The following is a 23,591-nucleotide window of genomic DNA, read 5'->3' as shown; positions in this document are numbered from 1 at the left end:
GGATTAGCCTGAGGTAGAAATATTGATTCAAGTTGAAGGCAGGTGTTTTTTGTTAAATCGTTGAAGTGCAAAAGTAGAGCACTTTTTATTGCACTAGGTTGTGGAACGGACGAGTGTTTTAACTCACGAACTTGTGCCAAGCAACAACCAATCGGAAGCTTTTAATGCAGAAAATATTTTGAATCTGTGGAGTGTTATGAAATCTCAGTATTTATTATTACACTATCAAGTTATATACATGTAGCTCACGAAAGTCCAAAAATATTGATATCACCCTAACCCGTATTATCGATTTGAGCCTACCGCCTCTGTCTTAAGTTAGGAGGAGGGTATTGAAGTTTCCACTAAGGTACTTGAAGCGCATTTGCATGAGGCTATGACAGCGTGAATTTTCATAAGGCATCAAACAATTATCAATGGAAATACTACATCAATTTAATGTTTGGAAAAATAATAACTGGTTGTAATGTGTATCATGACTTTTTATGACGACGGAAGACGTGCATTCGAGAATATGTGGTGGGGTGGGACCGACGTATTAACCGTTTGTTTCATTCCTTGAAACATTTGAATAAGGAAAGGAGATTGCCTCATATAATCCGTTTCACAAACCAACAAAGTTACACAATAATCGTATCAAAGCCCTTGTGACAGGGAGTACTCCGCCCATCATCATCATCAACACCAAGCGGTAACTTTTCTGAAATGGTTGCCCTTACGTCACTCAATATTATTTGTTCAAATTGAGATTTCCCTTTCTTGCTTTGTTTGATTTTAAATTATTTCGATTTTCCTATATTGGGCAGACTGGATACCCGCCCCAGTTGCAAGGGCGCTCTCCCTCCACTGGTTCCCAATTCAAGTGTTCGAGTTTCGCTGCTATTCAGATGCATGGTACCGAGATTACTTCGAGCGACGATCGGACACAATAATGCCAAGAGACAAGTGAAAAGTCGATGCAGTAATGCCGCATCGAAAGCCAGCCCGTTGTTAAGCCGCAGTCGAAATGGTCAAAATCCGATAAAAGCATTCGTCGGCGATGGCTGGGTTCGGTTTGTTCGGTTCGGGGTGGATTTTTAATTTGGTATTAATTTTTATCGAATGCTTTCCGTTTTGGCTGCAACTCGTTTTAAAATGTAATATTTTTCCGAGTCTAATTGCCGTCATTATGTCGCAGTGTTCGGACGATCGCATTTCGGAGACAGGGAAGTCGGGATGCATTTCCGAGAGGCAGCTTATCCCGACAGTTATGACACCGATAAGCCTTTGATCGAGTGTCAGGGTGCTAATACGGTGTGCACTTTGATTGCCGCTGCTCATATTTGGTTTATTTTATGTGGCGTGATGGAAAGCGAGCGTGCACTCGAATGAGTCGTATGTTCGATTTATATTTAGTTGGTTTTGTTAAGGTTTGGCAGGTGGCTGTCCAAAGATTCAATTTAGAAAGTCAATACAAGTGTTATTGTCATATGCATGACGCTTTTCAGAAACATGATATGAAAAGTAAAAGGGAAATGTGGAATATTAATCCGTGAGCTATTCAATAACTAAATGTTAAAAACATGAGGTGAGTGAATGAGGATAATTGAAGAAAACAAATTGGCACCAATTCTAGTTACAATAACTTATACTAGATTTTTGAAAAGTATTATAATTTAGCAACATAAAGTGATACTCGTTTTTTTACGAGGCAAATGTTGGACATCGAGCATTTTATTATATGACAAAAATTTAGGGGAGAACAGTTCAAAATGCGGGCTGCCGTTTAAGCTGTTTCGTTTGTTTTTTGTTGTTGTTAGTAAAATAAACCGAATCATTTCAAAGTGCAGATGCAAAATTTACTACATTGTACAATGATCTAGTATTCAAAACAACAAGGCTTTTGTGACTTTCTAACGCCCGAAAGACAAATGGTGGTGTAAAATGATTTTATTGCATGTAAAATAATGGTGAACGCATGGTTGTTTGTTTTGCCTTAACGGATTGAACGAAAATCTTAGGGTCCATCCACAAAGTACGTCACGCTCCTAGGGGGGAGGGGGGGTTTCGAGCAGCGTGACGACTCATACAAAATTTTTAGAGATTTCATACAAAAAGTGTGACGAGGGGGGGAGGGGGGTTCAAAATCGCCAATTTTTGCGTGACGTACTTTATGGATCTTCCCTTACGGGTGAGGGTGACAGAATCGCAAATCGTTAAATTTAATTGAACATGAAGGTATTTTGCTATTTTTTTCTATTGCAGCTCGTAATGAATAACAAATGACTCAAACTCCAATTAAAAAATCGGCACAATCCTTGTTTAGACATACAGTCGACTATAGATATAGAGCTCTATGTTCCATATTTCGATGGTTTTCTCGGTCTCTTCAATATACATTTTGGCTTTCTACACATATCGATAACCTCCCAATCTTGGGCTTGGTGGTCATAAGGCTACCGCTTCTGCCTCATACGCAGGAGGTCATGGGTTCAATCCCAGGCCCGTTCCATTCCTCCTACTTTGCATCTTTTCATATAATTCTCATGTTCTAGCAATCGCTAGAACTGGAAATGGGCTTTCACACCGTTTCCATCTTCTGTCCCTATATCTACAACTTGATAGTTCTAACAGGAAACTGTTAGAAATCGAAATGAGCAAAAAAACTCGTTTCGGCATCCAATTAGAATATACACCACCTTTTCATTACTATCACATTGGCAACCCGTTAACCAAGACGAACCTCTGCCATAAAACCTAACCCCCAGATTCCAATAAAATTCCGCAGGAACTCGTGGCGAGTGCAGAGGTGTTCTCGGCTTGCAGTGGGCGAGTGACTGCATCATCAATTCCTTCCCATCCCCGATGACCGTGAGGACGTGGCCAGCGCCGTTATCGATCATCCAAAATACTAGAGCTCTCGGACTGTGCACATTGAGGTTGGAGAGCAAATCCCATGCTTCCATCCATTGGTTCCCTGTGCAATTGCGATTGTTCTGGTCGATCACGGAGTAGCAACTACGAAATGCACGGTCATCATGCTCATGCTCATGCTCATGCTCATATCGATAACCTGCCAATCTTGTCATCTCTCTATTTCAATGTGTTTCATATTTGACCATATTTTGTTCAAGATTTACTCTCCCTATTAGCATTAGCATTAGCATTAGCATTGAGCAATTCGCACAAATTCGTTGGTGGCACAAACCTAGACTATTGTATGAGAGTAGCATCACTTTCATCCGTTACCACAGATATTGATTTGGGACTAATCATTATCTCCTCAATGGAAGCAATGCACTCTCCAACAGTCGAGACCTGTCCTGGCCACGTCCTTGCGAATGCTGAGGAAGAGAAAAGATGATTAGTTGAACGCCTACTTAAGAAAGATGCAGAGAACTCTACGACCTCTCATAGGTGCCACGAGAGATTTTGGGATTATGTGGAATGTTATATTACTAGGAATCATTTTGGTAGAACGTGAAACACAGAAAGAACTAAGATAGATATACAAAGTAGGAAAGAGACGAGCCTGGAATTGAACCCACGACCTCCTGCTAATATGGCAGAAGCGGTAGCCACTAAACCACTGAGCTCGTCTTTGTTCAAGATTTACTCTCCCTATGTCCATAAATTCAAATTTCTAGGCATAGCCAAATATGATTTTTTTTAAACGAATCTTCAAGTTCAAAAAGCATCACCAGAAAATCGCTATCTTTCATCGAAATCAAACGCGATTTCGAATCAAATTTTAATCAATACCATGCTTCAGAAAACCAAAGAAATCATCGATCCATAAAATCATAATGGCTGTATTCAAGATTTTAAGATATCTATATTTCTAAGATATTTATGATTTTAAGATTTTAAGATAGGGGTAATGACGGCTTTGTCAGGTTTTGTTCTATTATTATTAGTATTTTACTTTTTAGCTCTAGTATTCATGTTTGACGCACGATTTCAACAAAATTTTGTATGAACGTACATTAAGGTGGCTCAAAAAACACTTTTTCTAATGTTTTGATGGGCCGCCCTCTTATTCGGCTCTATTTGATGCCCTGATGCTCTGGACAAAATTTCAGCCAAATCGGTCAACGTTTGCGCGGTGCTAAACTCGTTGGAAATTTATATGGGAAAATGTATGCAGAAACATCCAAAAACAGTGATTTTCAGTTGGACGGCACAGTTTACGATCAAGAATCATGATACTCATTCAGTTCTTGTAGAATTAAATACAGAATGTTATGCTGAAAACCGCGAGAAGATTAGAGTTTATTAGACAAAGATATTAGCGTTTTACTGGAGTGTTGTAGGGGTGAATTTATTTCTTTTCAAAGGTAAAAGAAACGAAATTTACACAAACCCCACTTCAGAGAAATGCTAATAACTTAGCCGGGTAAACTCTAATCTGCTCGCGGTTTTCTGCACAACATTCTGTATTAAATTCTTCAAGATCTGAATGAGTATCATAGTTCTGTATCATAAGTTGTGCCGTCCAACTGAAGTTCACTGTTTTAGGATGTTTCTGCATACATTTTTGCATATAAACTTCCGACGAGTTTAGCACCGCCCAAACGTTGACTGATTTGGCTGAAATATTGTCCAGAGCATCAGGGCATCAAATAGAGCCGAATAAGAGGGCGGCCCATCAAAAATATTGAAAAAAGTTTTTCCCATACTAATTTGAGCCACCCTAATGTACATGTATGTTCTCTGTGCTAATATGTCGTTTTACCAAACAAACCATTTGGCTGAAGCCCATCTAGTCTTAAATTTTTTTGCCGCAAAGGTCCTTTGGTCGAACAGTTCGAACAGTTTGGCCGAAATGGTCGTGTGGCAGAAAGAGTCTTTTGGCCAGATTGGGCATTCGGCTGAATTGGTCAATTGTCCAAAAAGAGCTGTTCAGCCGAATAGGCCATTTGGCAGAAAATTCCGTTTGGCCGAAATATTTTCGAGCCAATTGGCTTTCTGCCAAACGACTATTTCTACCAAACGACATTCTCGGCCAAATGAACTATTCGGTCAAATGATCGTTTCAGCAAAGCTACCATTTCGGTCAAATGAACTGTTACGGCAAACAACTTTTTTGGTCAAATTACCAGCTTTGTCGCTTTCGACCAAATGTCATTTTCGGTCAAGCCATTTTCGACCTAATACCCTTTCGGACAATTCAGCCTAATGTAATTTGGCTAGATAATTTTCAGCCTAACGTGTTATTCAACCAAGTGGTCTTCGAATAAATGGCTTTTCGCCGAATAACTTTCGGCCAAACGACAGGTAGCCACAAGGCCAAAAGGTGTTTGGTCGAATGTGTCATTTGGCCGAACAAACCATTAGGCCAAAAGCCATCTGTCCTAAAAGGTTATTTTCCGAAAAGGTTATGTTCGTTTTTTCGGGCAAATGACCCTTTCTGTCAAACAACCATTTCGACCAAACGACCATTTCAGATAAACTACGTGTTAGGGAAGAGTGCTTTTTTGGCCAAATTACCAATTCAGCCGTTTTTCGCTTTGGCCAAAAAAAAACTTTTGGCCAATTTGTTTTCCATTGAATAACCGTTTCGCTGAAACGCACATTATTTTCCATTGAATTTCCGAAAAATTTCTTATGGACCAAATTCTCTGTAGAAATCCAAAAAAATTTTTTTCAAAATTTAGATTTTTTTTGTTGGAATACCGAACAGAAGAAGTTCTCAACATTTATGGATAAAATATCGTAATCTCTGTGAGATTATTTAATCATCGTGCAATGTTCTGTGAAATTGTTCTGTAATATATCAACTGCCCTTTCTGCAATTCTGAGCTCAATCGGGAAATCAGAACCAATTTCCAGATCGAATGAGTGACGGAGGTGTATTTTTCCATACATTTTGGCTAAAGTCCCCATACAAACTTCAAATCAAATGTGCCAGCTTGAACTGAAATTTGAGAGATTGATTTTCGCACCAAAAGACACAATCCTTGGGGGTGCCCCATGGAATTCGACAACGTTTTGTTTGCTGGGCCAGTCTAATGTACACTGTATACAGTAACCAAAAGAATATATTATTTTATATGGTTGCACAAATTGTATCCATACTGTGGATACAATACGTCAGCATATTTCTCTAAGGTGATTATGCTTTCAATTGTTTTTAAATCGTTGAGGAACAAAAAAAATTCAATCACTTAAATTAAGTTGTTTATTAACGATATACAAATATTTGAGTTCATATGCATTAATTTCCCTTAAAATTCATTGTTCTACTTTATAGAAAATATCAATTACGCGCACTCGAGTGAAATATCGCTAAACTATTTTTCTCTTTCTGATAAGTTTTTTCTATTGAATTCTAGGCTGCTTCTGTGAAAAAATCGGTTACGTTGGGTAAGCATTGGTAACGTGAAATACATTCCAATAAAGCCAGAAAATAATCGGTTCAGTTGTTGGATTAAAGATTGTGTTCACTGTTTATCATTTTAAACAATAGAGTGTGATAAATTTGGTTTTCCCTTCGATGCTAGGAGCGAATCTTTCGTTGTTTGTGAAGGGTAATGCAATAAATGCTACCACGTCTATTGTGTTGGACTTACCGAGACGCACATAGATTGCTTAATAAATAACAACATTCTGTGGGGGTGCGATCTGTGCTTGTATCATTTTTACAAAATGCGTAGCGGGAATAAAGTCGCAAATCAATGACATCGTAAGTACCTTATCGGCTATAACGTCAAAGTCCCTTCTCAATTCTATACAATGGTTTCATCAACGCCAATCTTATCCACAAAACTGCTAGATGGCAATAACGCAATATCCCAAACACATTGTAATCCTGAAGAGAGTTGTTCAATAGAATCTGACTTGGAAAAAGAAACGTTTTCATTATTGTTAACAATTATAGATAAGTTCGTTGCCGAACAAGAAATCGATAGTTTGCAAAAATAACGGAATTGTAAGTGATGAAATAGTTACCGTTTTCAAATTAGTGCCAAGATGGGTTGATGTGAAAAGTCTTGATAGCTCATCCGAAATAGTTTTAAACGTTACAAAACAAACAAAACAAATTACACAAATCGTCAAACATCGCGCATAATGCGGTTTTTCTTATCCACGACGTTTTTTCAACTTGTCTGACATTCTAAGATGCCAAACGCTAAGCCTAATGTTCTTCCGTCGTGGCATCTCACCAGAATTCACCCCAAATAGCAACTGATGACTACAACTACAGAATTGAAGTCGAAGTCTTCTATTTTTGATATTTAAAGCTGATTGATTGATGTATCTTTATTTGAGAGATTTTCAGCCCTAGGTTGACTTATCTCTGACAATTCCGACTCGTTAAAAACTTTTTCTGGATGTGTGATGCGTGTATGACCAGCCATCGCAAAATTAACATCAACGTTGATGCCATCACTCAATCCGACGATACGAGTAGAATTATAATGGAAGAAGAAGTTCATAAACTCAAACAGACGGTTGCTGATATTGTAGAAATGTTAGCAAAGATCGAACCCGCAAGATTGTACTCCGTTTGGCATAAAGTCATTTAGCATAATGCCGTTTGGCATAAAGTCATTTGGCATAATGGCCGTTTGGCATAACGGCCGTTTGTCATAATGGTCGTTTGGCATAAGGTCATTTGGCATAATTGTTATTTGAGCTGTGTAATGGCTGTGTAAAGAGTTATTCAGTTACGTGGTTTCCTTCATATGGGCAATACATGATAATTGGGAACGGAATTGTACGGCGTGACAAGTTAGGAATAAAAAAGCTTCCAGCAAGATACATCTGTATTAAATTAAATTGACATTGGTGGCTTGTTTTGTCTTTCATGTAAGGGCAAGCAAGAAAACTTGCCCATTCATCCCTTTTATGAACAAACGGTTTCTAAGATAGGACCATATTTCCTCTTGCATTGAACCGAGCGTACCAAATTCTTGAATTGAAAAAAGGAGTCATATTCTCTTTGGCTTCTGCTGGGCAAATGCCTCCTTCAAAAGAAGGGATAATTATTTCCTTTTCTTTAAGCCGAACAAATACCTGAATTGAAGGAAGAAATCATATCATCTCTTGCCGTTTGCCGGGCAAATGCACCTTTCGAAAGAAGGGAAATATCTTTCGGTGTCTTAAACCAAGCAAATTCCTGAATCGAAAGAAGGAACCATTTCGACTCTATGACATTACCCATAAATCCATTACCTATAATGCCATTACACAAAAGGCCACTACCACGAACGCCATTACCCGAATGAATGTCATCACCCATCACCCCGAGTGGGACACTACTCCGAATGACCCAGTACCCCCAGTAGTCCTGATTTCAAGTTTATAGTTTATTGCAGTTTATTTATAATTCATGTGAATGATTATTACTTGTTTTACGACTTATAGCAGGGCGACTTTAGTTGAGTAAATTACACATTTTTTTCGACAATTTTTATCGTGGATCCTAACTTATTTTTCGATCCTTTTACAAGTTTCACCGTTTTGGATTCGCGATTCGTTTCATCAAACTCGAACAGTTGGAAAACAGTATAGAACGATTAATTCTTGGTCCAAAAACTCCCATTACATATCATGTGCTACCTTTGAAGATTGTTTAAGCTGAGGTGTGAATTTCGAGAAAATTTCAGGTCACGTCGACTGGGCTTGAGACGGATCACGAACATGTATTCAAACAGAATAAAGGGGTAGGAAAAGTTGCTTCTGAAATTTGCCGGGGACAAACCTTACTGTGACATCTCATGCCGTGGCAGGAATAATTTCGTTTTACCTTGCAAACGCAATTATTTAAAGAAGGTTATTATCGTCTTTATTCAAGAGGTTTTCAGCCCTTGGCTGGCTCACCTCAAACTTTAAAGAAGGTGTTATCTCTGTTCGCCTTATATCGGGCAAATGGATTCATCTAAACAAGGCATTATAATCTCTGTACACATTAAACCAACAAATGCGTTTATTAAAAGAAAGTATTACCAACTCTGTTCGCCTTATATTCGGCAAATGTGTCCATCTAGAGAAGGCATTATCAACTCTGTTTGCCTAATCCGGGCAAACGCATTTATTTGAAGAAGGTGTTATCTTCTCTGTTCGCCTAATACCGGGCAAATGCGTTCATTAAAAGAAGGCATTATCATCTCCGTTCGCTTTAAACCGGGCAAATTCGTTCATTTGAAAATGACATTACCTCCTCTGTCTGCCTTATATTGAACAAATGCATTCATCTAAAGAAGGCATTACCTCCTGTGTTGGCCATAAACCGTTACCGTTCATTTAAAAAAGGTATTATTTCCAATGTACACCTATGTCAATAGAAAGAAGGTGTTATCTCCTCACTCACACCATTTCGTAGGATAGAACTTTTCCAGATAACAATGGCGTAGAATGATTATTGAACTTAAAAATGTTTATTAAACATAAGCTTTATTGCGTTTATCTAAGTAACTCTAAGTAGTATATACTTTTATTCTGAACAAATTCTTTTCAAAGATTGTCATTTTACGATTCATCGGTACCTGTGGGTGTTAAAAATAGTAATAGTAGAAAACTACAGACTCGAAATGTATTTGGGCTAATGGACTTTCGGGGTAATGGATCTCGGGGTACTGTCCCATCCGGGGTAATAGCATTCGGGGTACAGGGGTGGAGCCACCATTTCCTCTCTGGACTTCTGCCGGGCGAATGCATTTTCTGAATGAAGGGATCATATATTCCTTTCCATAAACAGAGCAAACTCCTTGAATAAAGGAACTATGTCGTCCTTTACCTTTTGCCGAGCAAATGTATCCTCTGAATGAAGGAATCTCATCTTCCCTTGCCTCTAACCGAATAAATGCTTGAATTGGAAGAAGGAACCATATCATATTTTGCTTTCTCTGGACCTTTTGCCATCCGCTGAAAGAAGCGAATCATATCTCCCCCCGCAATAAACCGAGCAAATGCCTGATTTGGAAGAAGGAAGCATATCGTATTTCGCCAACTGCCGGGCAAATGTATCCTTTGAAAAATGGAGCCATATCTTCTCTGATGTAACTGTCGGGAAGATGCATCCTTTGAAAGAAGGGATCATATCCCTCTTTGCCTTAAACCGAGCAAATGCCTTAATTGAACAAATGAATAAAATCTCCCTTTGCCTTCGCCAAGAAAATGCATCCTTTGAAAGAAGGAGCTATAGCTTCCCTTTCCTAGAACTGAATATTGTTTACATTGAGAATAGGAACCATACATATTCTCCCTTGTGATATGGCTAAAAAATACATTACTTAAAAAAAGAAGCATATACTTTTTAGATTTATGAACGACAAAGTATGCTTTTAAAGAAATGAATATATGTAATGCAGAAACTTCATTTGCTTTTCATTGCACTTTTTATTTTGCTATTTGAATTTGCGTATACGATCTTGCTGCTGACCTTTAAGCAGTGATTTGATAGAATCTGAAATTTAATTCGAAAAAATCAATTTAGAACATCTCTTTTATAATGTTAAAGTGACAATCATTATGAATAATTGAACATATTATGCATAAGTGTCGAAAATGATGATTACACAACTATTATGCCAAATGACCATTATGCCAAACGGCCATTATGCCAAACGGCCGTTATGCCAAACGACATTATGCCAAACGATCTTTATGCCTAACGGCCTTATGCCAAACGGCGTTATGCCAAACGACTTTATGCCAAATAACCTACCACCACCCGCAACAGGATTGTTGTTAATGCACTCGACTCCCGTGTCTTCTTCTGCAACGCTTACGGGTATTGGGACTAACTCGCATGTACCTACGCAACACGAATCTGCCGCAACGTACGCAAATGAAAAAAAAAAAAATGCTTTCTCGTTACTAAGTCTAAATAACGTTAGTAAAAAGTCTTTTCTCGAACATAGACAAGAGTTATGTATTGATGTGACAAAACTTGTTCCAAAATGGAAAAACGTTCACTCATTCGACTATATATCTTTTTAAGTTAATTTGTGCTCTACATTAAAAGCTAAAGCTATGAATGAACAAACCTGACCGAAGGCTGTTAGATATCGAGAATTCATTAACCAATCTGAGCATGCGTGGAAAGCTTTTAATTAATTACTTTGTTAAAAGTTCTTTCGCCTAATAATTATTTCTCGATGTATTTTGTCATACTTGTTTTGTTTGTAGTGAATCTATATATTGTGAAGAGAAGTCTTTGGAGGATCATTAAAGTATTGATTATCCAAGTCATGTATTTCTGCTATTTATTTTCCATGTTCTGCACTTTTGGGATTAAGAGTTCAATAAGACCATTATAAGGTCAGCTGAATAAATAAACAAATGAATCCTGTATAAAGCGTTTCGTACCAGTGTCCGAGTAGCATTTTGAGTTTCATGTTTTACAACCACTTAAATCCACTGCATAGTCGACAAACAGCACCGAGTCAACTAAAGTCGACAACACCTCCACTATTACCTTGTAACTTTTGAAAACAATAAATTCTAATATTGATGAAATTTATTTGTATAACGATAATTCAACGATTCATTCTACGGCTAAATTAGCTCAAATTCTATACACGATTGCGTACGAGGAACTAGGAAGATAGAAGTGGGCTACGCTGGAAACTAATCGGGCTTCTTTGAACTCTGATCTGATTAAAGCAGAACTCGGCATCTCCTAACTCACACTCTAGTTTGTTTCTACAAAGTCGACTATGAATCGGTTACACCGATGTATATGCAATAAGGATTTGAAAAAATTGCGGTGGCTGGTTGTTGGAATAATATTTCAAGGCTTAAATGTCCAAATTGGCGAGACTTTTTTCACATCTTTCATGCGACTTTCAATATTTAAAAAAGTAGGGAATTTTGAAATTTTATTTTAATCTTCTCTTAGGACTTTATTATTGACCAATATCAAAAGCTTGTCCAATTCCAAGTCAAAGTACCCTGTCTAAGGCCGGTTTGGACATTAGCAGGCTTAGAAAAAATGTCAAAAGACACGTGCGAAAAGAGCAATAGGGTGAGATTATTTATTTCCCGTGCCAAATCCCTTTTTCATGAATATAAGTGGGAAAAAATCTACGGATAAGAATAACAAGAATCTCAACAAGGAAAAAAATAATTTAACGTAATTTTAATTATTTCCATGAATATGGTTGGCGCATAGGAATAAAAGTCTAATTTAATCACTTCACAGTCCTTTTTGTTCGAAACTGATTTAAGGTGAAGGTGGGTTGAGTACCAAAACAAAGCTTTGAAAGTATTGATACAATGAAAACTGTCATATTCTGCAGTAATATTGGTGTCGTAAGTATAAAAAAAAACTAAGAATATTAGTAGGGTGGTTCAAAAAACGACCCAGCTCCACCACGCTCACTCGATTTCGTCCCATGCTCCGAGTGTCCTCCAAAGACCGATTTGAACAAAAACTGGTTGAGCGCAAAGCCGGTTCAAGTTTATATGAAAACTAGTATGGGAAACTGAACCTTTTTTACGCTGGCTAAAGTGCCTCCCCTCCAAAGGCTGGCGAAAAGAGAACCCGCATAGATGAAAGCAACAATCCAGAGAATTCACTGAACGGAAAACCGCACCTTAGGAAAGATTCATTGATTTTGTAACGCAAAAATAGCATTTTATACCCCACTCACCCCCATGTCACACTTTTTGTTTGAAGCATCTGCCCCTGGTGCGATAGTGTAGACTAGACTAGACTAGAAGTAACTGCTCCTGGTGCGATAGATATCAAAGACAAATTCTGGGTACATATTTTGTTGAACTGCACGTTTCACTGATGCCTTCTGAGAAGCCCAATTATCATACTAAAGATTCGCAACCTCGATTAAAATCGACTCCCAACCAGGGCTGACAATAGTCATTCTCGTCGTATGAAGAAAGCGAAAAAAAAAATTAGTCTTCGTCATAACATTGCACGACGCAACACCTATTCGTTTTCTTCGCGCCGCATGCGTACCACGACGATAGTCGCGCAGCCAAAAGTTATGACGATTTTCGTCGTCACTTCTTCACACAATTGATTGCACGTCATTATAGACGGACTAGTTAAAAACATAATAGCGTCTCAAATATTCAAATAATGGGCACTATGGTAACATAAATACATTGATAACATTTAAAACGCCTTCATACGTTGCTTCAAATTCATTATTACAAAGAATTAGTAAAAATCTTCGCATGGCAGCTGCCGCTTGAAGAATAACGGTATGAAGTCTTCGGTCTTCGATGTCTTCATGACGACCCAACAAACATTGGAAGCTCATAGAGCACTTATTAAGCTAAAAAACTAGCTTATTCTCAGCTTCAATTGTTTGTTGGGGATTTGGTTACACGACGAAAGCTAACGTCGTGCGCGTCGTTGACGATGTATAGAGTAGCAATGAAGACACTGCAACTCATCGCTACTGTGGCATTTCGTGCTATGACGATGACTATTGTCAGCCCTGCTCCCAACTATTGGAACGATCATTCAATATGGATTGTCTATGGAGTTAAAGCTCTTGAATATTTCTTCCAGTCATATGGTCTCCCCCCTCGCCATCGCCCAATGACGGAGTGCCAGAATCAGAAAAATGGTCAATTCGAGCTCGCCGTATCAACTGTCATACAAACCTGAAACGACCTGTGCACGGTAAGCTTCTATTCAAACCAGCCCAAACCATCGGATAACACCCAAATTATAAATCATATTCGACTGAGCGTGGCGGAGCAAAATTAATTTTTGAACCACCCTAGTTATTAGTTTGCTGCTGCCGGTGCCGTTGTTGACATTCGCTCCGCGATCAGTTTTTATTCGTTTTTTTTCGGGCAAAAATAGCAGTTTATATTAAGTTTTTGGTTTCAACAAGTGACTGATTTTGAAAAGTAATGTTTAATTTACATTCCATCAACATTTCGGGCTACTCATGTGCGGAGAAGTGAGTAAAAACTTGATTTTTTCAGTGCCCTTTGAGAAGAAGTGAAGTGCAGTGATAAACCCACCAAATCGCGAACGGCTAATAAATTGGCACGAAACTGCTGATTTCGAATATTATTCGAGCCGAAATACATAGGACTCATAGGATAAACATGTTCATTATCACGGGAAGTGAATAAATATGCTACGAACAGGTTAGTAATTTGAATATTAAACTTTTGTTCGAAGCTGTTCGATGAATTCGAATGTTGGTGGAGAGGGTGCGGGAAGTGTGGGTTGACCCGTGGAAGGGCCGGTGCCATCTTTACTGCCATCGTGGTACTCTTCCAACTATGTCCTTAAATGACGTTAAAAGTAGCCTCCCAAGCAACAAAATTTGTTTTAAGACACCTTTGAAGTGAAATGGGAGCACAACTTGCTAAACCTAAATATAAAACTAAAATGCGTTCAACACCTTAATAAACTTGTCATAGATCAACCATAAATTTAATTTGGCCCACTTTGTAAGATGTTGTTGAGAAATATAATAAGAATATCAGTTTTTTATGGATCCGTCTTTATCGTTTATATGCAAAAGTATGTTTTGCCTTTCATTTATTATCACAGCATTAATGACGTTCAAGTTTGAATGTCTATAAATGAAAAACTCATTTTCATAACATGGTTGTCAATTTTCACTCGAATGAAATGACCAAATCGCCATTGTTACTAATTAAAGTGAATAAAACCATAACAAATTAATCCAGAATTGAATAAAACTGATGTCCCTTGAATAAACTTGGCATAAAACTATTTTGTTAGGAAAATTATTTTGAGCTTTTTAGTGGAATGTCTTCACTTGTCATGAGACGAGTTTGTACAGTCCCATTTAATTCCACCACTTAATTGTACCTTGACAGATACGTATTTCGACCTCAACAGTAAGGTCGTCTTCAGTGTCTCGTACTTGACTCGACACGAGTCTAAGGTAACAAAGTTTTGATACAATATATTCTTATTGATAGTTCTTTTAAAACAAATCAGCATTGTGAAAGCATTCTTAAAGCCATTATGAATTACAAATAAATTCAACTGGAAATAGAACTGTTATCTGGGTCACACCTACGGAATCTGGTCCATTGGTTTTGTTTCCATGTGCTCCCAAGAAAGCGAGGCTCATGTAATTTCGTCGTGAAAAGTTAAAAAATCCTGGCCAATTTATAGTCTGGTTTACAGCTCGGACTCTCGGAGATTTCTATCGGTTTGTATTTTGAATCGGGCCAAATTTCAAATTTTTCATAACGGAATACCAGAACATGGGAGTGAAATTTGCAGACAAGCTCCAGATGTGTGAATTAACCTTAAGGACACTCCTCACGGAAACAAAACTCAAAAGTACTCGCGTTTTCAAGGGCACACCACTCAATACAGAAGCAACACACAACTGTCATTTTCATTGTTTCTGATTTGCTGCGTGAAATAATAAAAATGACATTTGTCCGTTGCTTCCGTTTTGAGTGGTGTGCACTTGAAAAAGCGAGTACTTTTGAGTTTGTATTCCGAGAGGAGTGACCTTAAAGTACGTAGGGACCTTAAATCTAGCCTTTAATCCGACCAAATTTTCCCTCGGTTTGAAACTGCTGTTGACTCGATTTGGTACAGTTGATTTAAAAATTATGTTTTCATTTCGTAGTTTTTTTTTACAGAAGATGATTTCGAAATATTCAGAATTATTCAGAAAGATTTTGAATGTTTCTATTTTTGATTCTTAATGTTTCGAAAATAATCAAATGATTTAACAATATGTGGTAAAGCAGATTTGAAAGAAAAAATGAATACCTGCTTCGGAAGATTCCAAAATAATAATCGAAAATGAACTTAATTTGACAATTAGAATGTCTGTCCGTGCGCTTCATTTTATTGACGTTGAGGCGTGACCTGGGGCCTCATTGCGCATCTTCTTTCGACAGCTCTTTCGTATGACAGTTTGCTCGTTTCGAGCCGAGGTGCGCAATGCCACCCATGATTTTCAGGAAATACTTGCCTACCAAGCTACTATTTCGTTCAAACCACTGATGAAATAAGCAGAAAAAATCATTGACCTGTTGTCATTAACTGTTAAAAACCTTTAGTAACGTCGATCAATGAAAAATACAAAACGACATAGATAGCATTCTTTTCAAAGCAACACTAATAACATAACATCTCAAACTTTTTTTTATAGGTTTCGACCACTTTCTTTGTTGAGAGATGAGCCAGCCGAGGGCTGTAAATCTCTCTAATAAAGACGCAAAAAAACACTTTCTATGTATGATCAATGTAGAATCAATGAAAAGCTGGTCCTTGGAGATCGTAGTATGCTACAAAAGAAGAATAACACAGTTTTTTCATGTAGCGTCAATTTTTTAAAATTTGGATGAAATCTTCGAAAAAATGTGTGCCATTGCCAAGGAAAATGAGAACCAGGAAAATTCAAATACAGTTCGATCATATCAAGTTTTTCAAGAACGGTTCCAGATGATAGTCGTGAATAAGTGTCTCGATATGCGGCTTCATCAATCGTAATCACGCAACCATCAACAAGGAGGATCTCATTACGAAAAGTTGCATCAGTGAGGATGATGAAGATGTATTGTAAGTTGTAGGGGACTCCATGGGGACTCCAACCGGCTAAAGGTATTGCCCCGCAAGGTAGGTGTATTATGTTTGATGTATGATATGAGTGACATTCACAAATTAGTGATTAACACGGTTAAAATATGACGTGAACGTGATCTAAAGCAAAATATCGCTGCCGCGTTGAACGCATCACACGGTGCGATCACATCCCAAGGAATGAAAATTGTCATTAAAATTCAATTAAAGTTTGCTGCCACATTGTACAACTGCTTATACTCGTCTTGATACACCCAAATTATTACATACGGTATTTTTTAGCAGTACGCGAATAAAATGTGCCGATTTGATCATCAGTAACCTCTCGATACGTCGCATTGTAGATACATCACAAGAATGAGGGCTAACGTCCAGTTGAAGTGTTACACTAGGGTAGCAACAGGCATTCCTCAAAGAGTGGAGCCGTTTGCTGGTATTTCGTCGTTGACTGTTTTGTTTATTCAGGAACACATGGTGCAGCTAGGTATTTGAAACCAAATCTATGAATTAAAAGGAATGCTACCTAAGAGAGATTTTGACAAAGCACGCTATTTAAAATGTTTATCCTTCAGATAAATGTCTCCGATAATCAAAATCTTACTCAAACAAAACGGATTGGCGAGTTTAGTTCTTTTCATTTGATTCCGCTACGTTTTGTTGGCTATGTGGATACGTGTTTCGGCCTCAGTTGTGGGGCTGTCTTCGGTGTCTCGTACTTGACTCAACGGCGGTTGTGGCCAAGATGCGTGTCTATATGGATAGTAGAACGTGGTGGGGTTGAGTGGGGGTGCTGCTAGACTGGTCTTAGACAGCTCAAGTTTTGGAAAGCGTCCCTTTATGCGGCATACACAAGAACCCTTGCAGATGAAGTTAACATTTCAATTGTTACGGTGTTACGATTTTGGATTCCGATGAGTATTCTTTTCTTGTTTTTATTTTGTTTGATTTTATTTTTTTCGCAATGACGGAAGTTGAATTCCAGTAAAGATGATGCTCTCACAAATTTTCTCGCTTCTTTTTATCATACTGCATAAATAAAACTACAAACTGAATCTCTGAATTGACAACTTTACGCTGATGGCACAGCTATTTGAGATATTATATTCATTACATTTATTACAATTTTACACTTATCATATTCTTCATATTATCGACTGTATTCCATTTTCAAGACATACTACCAAAAAATATTACAGTCCTGTTAGATGTAGGATGGACCTCCTCGGAGAAACGGACTTATTTTTCTACTACAATTTTGATGTGTGCAAATTCTTAAATCTGAACGTAGTTTTATTGGGGATTATTTTTGCATAGTAAACGATTAGGTATAATATTTATACACTTCGGAATTCAGTTTTGCAGTACGTGGATTTTGATACGGTAAATTGATTCATTTGATGATTAAAATTTGTAGGGTGTGGCAATCCCCGAGCAGGAGAAATTGGCTCAATAATACCTAATTCTGTTATTGATACCATACTCTGTTGTGAACTGGCCCTGCATGGGAGGTGGAATACCGAGGAAATAATGCCAAAGGCTAGTATGCACAAATACCAATACCAAATGCATAACCAAGGATTATTCGTTTGGTATTTAAATACCTAAGCATATTATGCCTCAGGTATTCTGCATATGGGTTTTTGGTATTGTTTTTTGGTGTTCTACCTGTTATGCAGGGCTAGAATACCAATTTCTGTTATCAAGGTCGTCGCTCCTGCTCGGGTCATGTCTTGAATACTTCTCGTATTAAATTTCAATTACTTTCTCTAAACCCCCGAACCTGTTAAATTTCGCCGAAAGTACAGTCTTAGTTTAACTACTATTGTGATAGAAAATTTCTGTTGCTTTGTTTTTACTCAAATACATTTCTATTTTTATAACGGCAATAAATGGTGCTCATTGTTTTGGACAATTAATTACAAATGCGTTAATACAATCCATGAAGGGTATACATGTTTAAAAAAAACTAGATAAAAAACATACTTCAAACCCACACACAAAAACATATAAACGACATGATAAATAAACAAAAAAAAAGTAAATTGTCAAAATATGTCTGGCTGTACATTCTTATTTAACCTCAAGTTGAGATTCAATAAGAATTGCTGATTGACATTGGCTTTCCGATAATAACCAATGCGGTTAACAACCGCGATTTTCTCCTAATTTGCAATTCCATGCTCGTTCTTTTTCTACTTTCGTCGCGTTGAAGAAATTTAGTTGTGCGCGCTCGAATCAAAACTCAAATACACAATCGATCACTTTGAACGATTGATTGTTTATCCTCGCGAAAGATAAATAGTTTAACAAGGTAACTATATGCAAATATTCAAAGTACCCGAGATAATTAGTAGAATAGAAGTTGCATAGGTCACATCACTTTCCATGGTGCATCCCGACCTATGTTTCTGAATACCCTACCCAACTAACAAAACTTCCTTCCCATGGTAATTGTGTAGATGCAGAGGTATTCTCGGTCTCTAGTAGCAACAATTACCACACACTACTTTCCCTTCCTTTCCCAACTGACTGTAGGGACTTGACCGGCGCCGTTATTGATCAACATGTGCGAGCTGCTGAAACGTGCACTTCGAGAATAGATGGTAAACCCCAACCACTATTCACTTGGATCGAAGTGCAATTTGCACCAGCTCTGATCAATCATGGAGTAGCAACCATTGATATGTACAGTCAGTCTAAGCTAAGCTAAGATATGCAGATTGTTCGCGAGAATCAGAAGCTTTTGATCTACTTGTGCGGTCAATAGGTATGTGAATAGATTTTATTAATCGCAATGCTGTACTTGGAAACATGCCTCAGAGACGTTTGTTTAGGAGTATCAAATTTTCTGTCGGAATTAAGTGAAAAAAGTAGATCATGTTTGTTTGTTACTTGAAAGACAAATGTTCAGCATTCAGAGGTCACGTACAGTCGTGATTTATTTAGTAGGCAGAACGATCGGCCGGTCATGACATAGTTTGTTCTGCTTTGTGCGGTTAGCAGAACGATCGCCCGATCATCGAAATGTTGTTCTGCTTTGTGAGGGTGAGTAAATTAATTAGAAAGTGAAGATGCAGTTCGCGTCTGTAAGCAGAACGATCGGCCGGTCATCGAAAATATTGTTCTGCTTTGTGCGGTTAGCAGAGAGATCGGCTGGTCATCGACTATTTTGTTCTGCTTAGTGCGGTTGGTAATTAAAAAAAAAGTGTTCGTTCGAATATGTTTTGAATTGATCAAACTACACGCTATACACGGCATACCGTTTACCAAAACGAACCCTGCCACAATACCTACCCCATATATCCAGCATCCCAGTGATTTCTCGTGGAAGTGCAGATGACTCGTCGGCTTCTATCAAAGCGAGTATCATGTCAACATTTTCCTACCCATTCCTCAATTGACCTGCATTCGGACACGGCCGGTGCTGGTATTGCTTATTTTTGGGTCACCAGTTCTTACACATTGAAGATGATGTTAGTCCCAAACTTCATCTGTTGGTTCTCTGTGTAATTACAGCTGACCTGGCAATAACGGAGTAGCAACCGTGGGCGGTCAATCATGCTCATGCTCATGCTCATGGTCAATGTAGAATCAATGAAAAAACGGGACAAATTGATTTTTTAGTTTATGACGGGACATCACACATTTTTTTTTAAACTGGGCTGTCCCATCAAATACGGTACATATGGTCAGCCTAGTTAAACGTGTATTTTGGCCAAACATTCTGTTTTAAAATTCAAATTTCTCAATAATTTTAATAGAAATATGCAAATAATAATGACTGTAGTCGTGACTTTAGTAATAATGACTAAGTAGTCGATAAACTAATAATATGCAAAGAAAAACAAGTTAAAAGTGGTAATAAACACAAAAATAAAGCCGATATTGCACACTTTCATGCCCTGTTGAGATTTTTGTAACATTCCTTTCATCCTTTAGGATTCTATAGAGATTGAGAGGGCAGATATGTAAACATCGCGTGCCATCCCTTATTGAAATTAAGAAATTCCAGTACTAAATTGGTTTAGGGTAAGGGCATTAAAAGTGAGCTAGACATTTTTAGGGGAAGAAGGGGCAATATGCCCTAGCTAAGCATAGACTGTTTTTATGCCTTAGCTATAACGATTTTCATGGGTGTTTCAACCTCACGCAAGAGTTAAACAATATAGCAAGCTGTTGCCATATTAAAATTAGAAAAAATCTCAATCATATTGATAATATTCGCATTTCAAAAAAGTGGTGATATTTCATTGCCGGAAAACTCATGAGGCAAAACGTCTTTTAGCTGGCAGTTCCTAGGGAACAACGTACCACGCGTCGGCACATCAGCATTCTGGTGGAGACGCGAGTACATTGTCGGATAGTTCCACTAAGGCGTTTTGCATCGCCGAAATGTTAGATGTTTTATCAAAATGTGGATAATTTCAGTTTTTCCTACATTCCTATCTATAATTTTGACACTTTTTTCGCCTAACCTAACGCCTAACGCCTAAATGGCGAAATTTCAGTTCGGAAATGGAAAAATCGATTATTTGCTTTAAGATGTTCTCGGGTGAGAAACGTTATCGATTTCCTGGCCATAGTGTATCAATTGTGCTTGCAATGGCAGTCATAGAAAAGGTCACAATGAATAACTGGGGATAATACTAATATAACACTTAGTTGATAAACAGGCCAAATTACCGGTGGCATGTAGAGTCATTGATTTGGATTTTTGCCTTGGGATTAAAGACAGTACAGACTTATACGATAAATTAACCACATTTGATGAACGCGTCGAACGGCTCTAGTAATAAAGTTCATTCTTCCGCAAAATTCAAGCGATTTTATCGCACTTCCAGATATCTCAGTTGAGAATAGCAAATCAAGCAGTAAAATATTCAAATTTTCTCGAAAGTTTTATATTCTACCTTTCTGTCGACAAATTGACGCCAGTACTGATGAATCATCCGGTCGATCGCAGATTTAAAAAAAAACTTTATCTACCTACCTTTCCACGTCCTTTCAAAATTCAATATTGATTCCAACGAAAAACTATTTCCAAAATCCACCACCCGGAGCGTGCCCGCAGTCCAGTTTTTTTTATTACGAGTTCCCGATGCTGCAATGATAACATAACAACAGTCCCCATTTCAGCCGCCGCAGGCACCGCCTCTACTGTGCGTCGATACACCAAACGAGAAACAACTTATCTCGTTTTGTACCACACTAAATGTCACGCTCGCCGATTTCAGGGTTCTTGATGTTGGCTTTGATCGCGAACGACAACAAAACACCAACGGCTCACACTCACGCGACTTGCGAGCAGGAAAACTCGTTCTCCGATCGTTCTTTTCCCGTCAAACTCCAGCACGGCCCGCCACTTCCAATGTGGCGGTGACATTGACGGACAACCCATAAATATCACTGAGCGCGCGCGCGGCCAACGGGATCCGATAGGCTCGATCGTTTGATTTTGTTTTATTGGTTACTCGTCTCAGCAACCGTGCCCCGATCTTTGGAGGGCCGCTTCTCGCGACAAGTATCGCACTGTCGCTTTTATTTAAAGAGATTTCAGCAGTTCAGCTACAGAATTGACATTTTTTTGCAAATGAGTCTACCATTGATTTGAGAAGACCTTGATCACGAGTTACGTTCACACCGGCGCTGAATCTTACATCGATGGTGTTCTGAATTGAACCGCGCTCAATGACCGCATAAAACCAGCCTTCCATATGCCCCCCGGCAGCACTGCGGTCAAGTTGCATAATTTATCTCCCGAGAGGTGCCGCATGGCAAGTTCTCCTAACCCACCGCAAAGTACCCTGACTCGAACACTTGCGCTTGCTACGTCTTTTCACCTTGATCATTCATAGCTTCAACAACAACTCGTTACTCGACACTATATCTACCGACAACTTCTTGTTTTCATTTGTGTGGCGGAGATTTGATTCACGTTTCCTATTCACAATCGTACCTTCAGAATGCATACTTCACATCGTTTCATTACTCAAATTTCAGCGGTTGCACTATGTACTCAAGCAATTTCTTCACAGTCCAGCAACCATACTTTTTTCAGCCATAAACTTCCGAGATACAGTGTACACATGTTCAAAGTGAATAAACCTTGCTTACTTATGCCTAAATTTAGTCGCAATCAAGTTTCTGCAATCAAATTAACGCTAACATAATCTCTCATCGCCAAATGTTTCCAATCGTATCACTTTCTACTTTCCTGCAAGCCGACAATCCTCTTTGCAAAATAAAATCAGCCTCAACGTCCGTCATCGTAAAATAAATCTCGAAATACCGGAGAGTCGCCTGCAACGGAATAGATTCACACCAAACACGTAGACAAGGAAACAGAGAGAAACAGCCACCAAAATGAAATGCTTTGATAACCTCAGCAATGTCACCACCGCGCCAATTCCCCAAAATATTCCCAAATAATCACCCCCTCAACACACCTCGTCCCGTTTGAACCAATAAATCCTGTGCGTACGTCGAACAAAGTAAATCCTCCGACACGCACCTCGATCGCACTGCAGCAAATGTCCAATCAAGACACGCGCGCGCTTATCAATCCACTTGAACGACCGAGAATCGACACACAAAAACGCAAACGACCCGCGTTGAAACGCGCCGTCCTTTAGCAACAAACACAGAAAAGTTGAAAACAGCGTGAAAAACGCCAAAAACACAACCGATTCGTATCGCGGTTAAATAATTTCTGCGCGCCTCAGCATGGTCAATAGGCAATACGAGTCCGCTAGCGGAGTCTGCCGAAACGATCCGTGACTCCGGCTGGCTGGCGGGCTGGCACGATGATCGATCGATCGCACTAGGCGAGCCGTTTTGCGAGAGAGAGTCGGATCGGAGTTGCGCGAGTGAGGTTTGCCTACGCCGTCGAATGTGCGCAAAACGACGACGATACCGGAGAGGAGTTTATGCTACTGCTGATGCTGCCGACGACGCTGCGCTGCTCAGTGCAGCTTGTTTTGGAGCAATATGTTCGAGACTTGCATTCAGGAGGTCGGAGAATGGAGTTATGCTGCTGTGCTGTGAGAGCATTATGATGGATTTTTATTGGAGTGTCTGAGATTGGTTAAATAGT

The 23,591-nt window shown here is 38.7% G+C and overlaps 1 protein-coding gene across 2 annotated transcripts in view; it reads right to left on the bottom strand.

Annotated features, from left to right (window-relative positions):
* Positions 1–23,220, bottom strand: part of LOC134212833 (angiopoietin-2) — a 645,758-nt gene extending 622,538 nt beyond the window's left edge. Inside the window, exon 1 of one of the 2 annotated variants that reach the window (XM_062691051.1) lies at positions 22,945–23,220. The gene's annotated coding sequence lies outside the window, so the exon portion shown is untranslated. The remainder of the gene's footprint in view (positions 1–22,944) is intronic. The other variant, XM_062691052.1, reaches the window with a different exon arrangement.
* Positions 23,221–23,591: the final 371 nt, after the last annotated feature.

This window comes from Armigeres subalbatus, chromosome 2 (genome assembly GCF_024139115.2).
Source record: "Armigeres subalbatus isolate Guangzhou_Male chromosome 2, GZ_Asu_2, whole genome shotgun sequence".
NCBI classification, from domain to species: domain Eukaryota; kingdom Metazoa; phylum Arthropoda; class Insecta; order Diptera; family Culicidae; genus Armigeres; species Armigeres subalbatus.
Note: the sequence above shows the minus strand (reverse complement) of the source record. Positions and strands in the feature narration are given on the sequence as shown.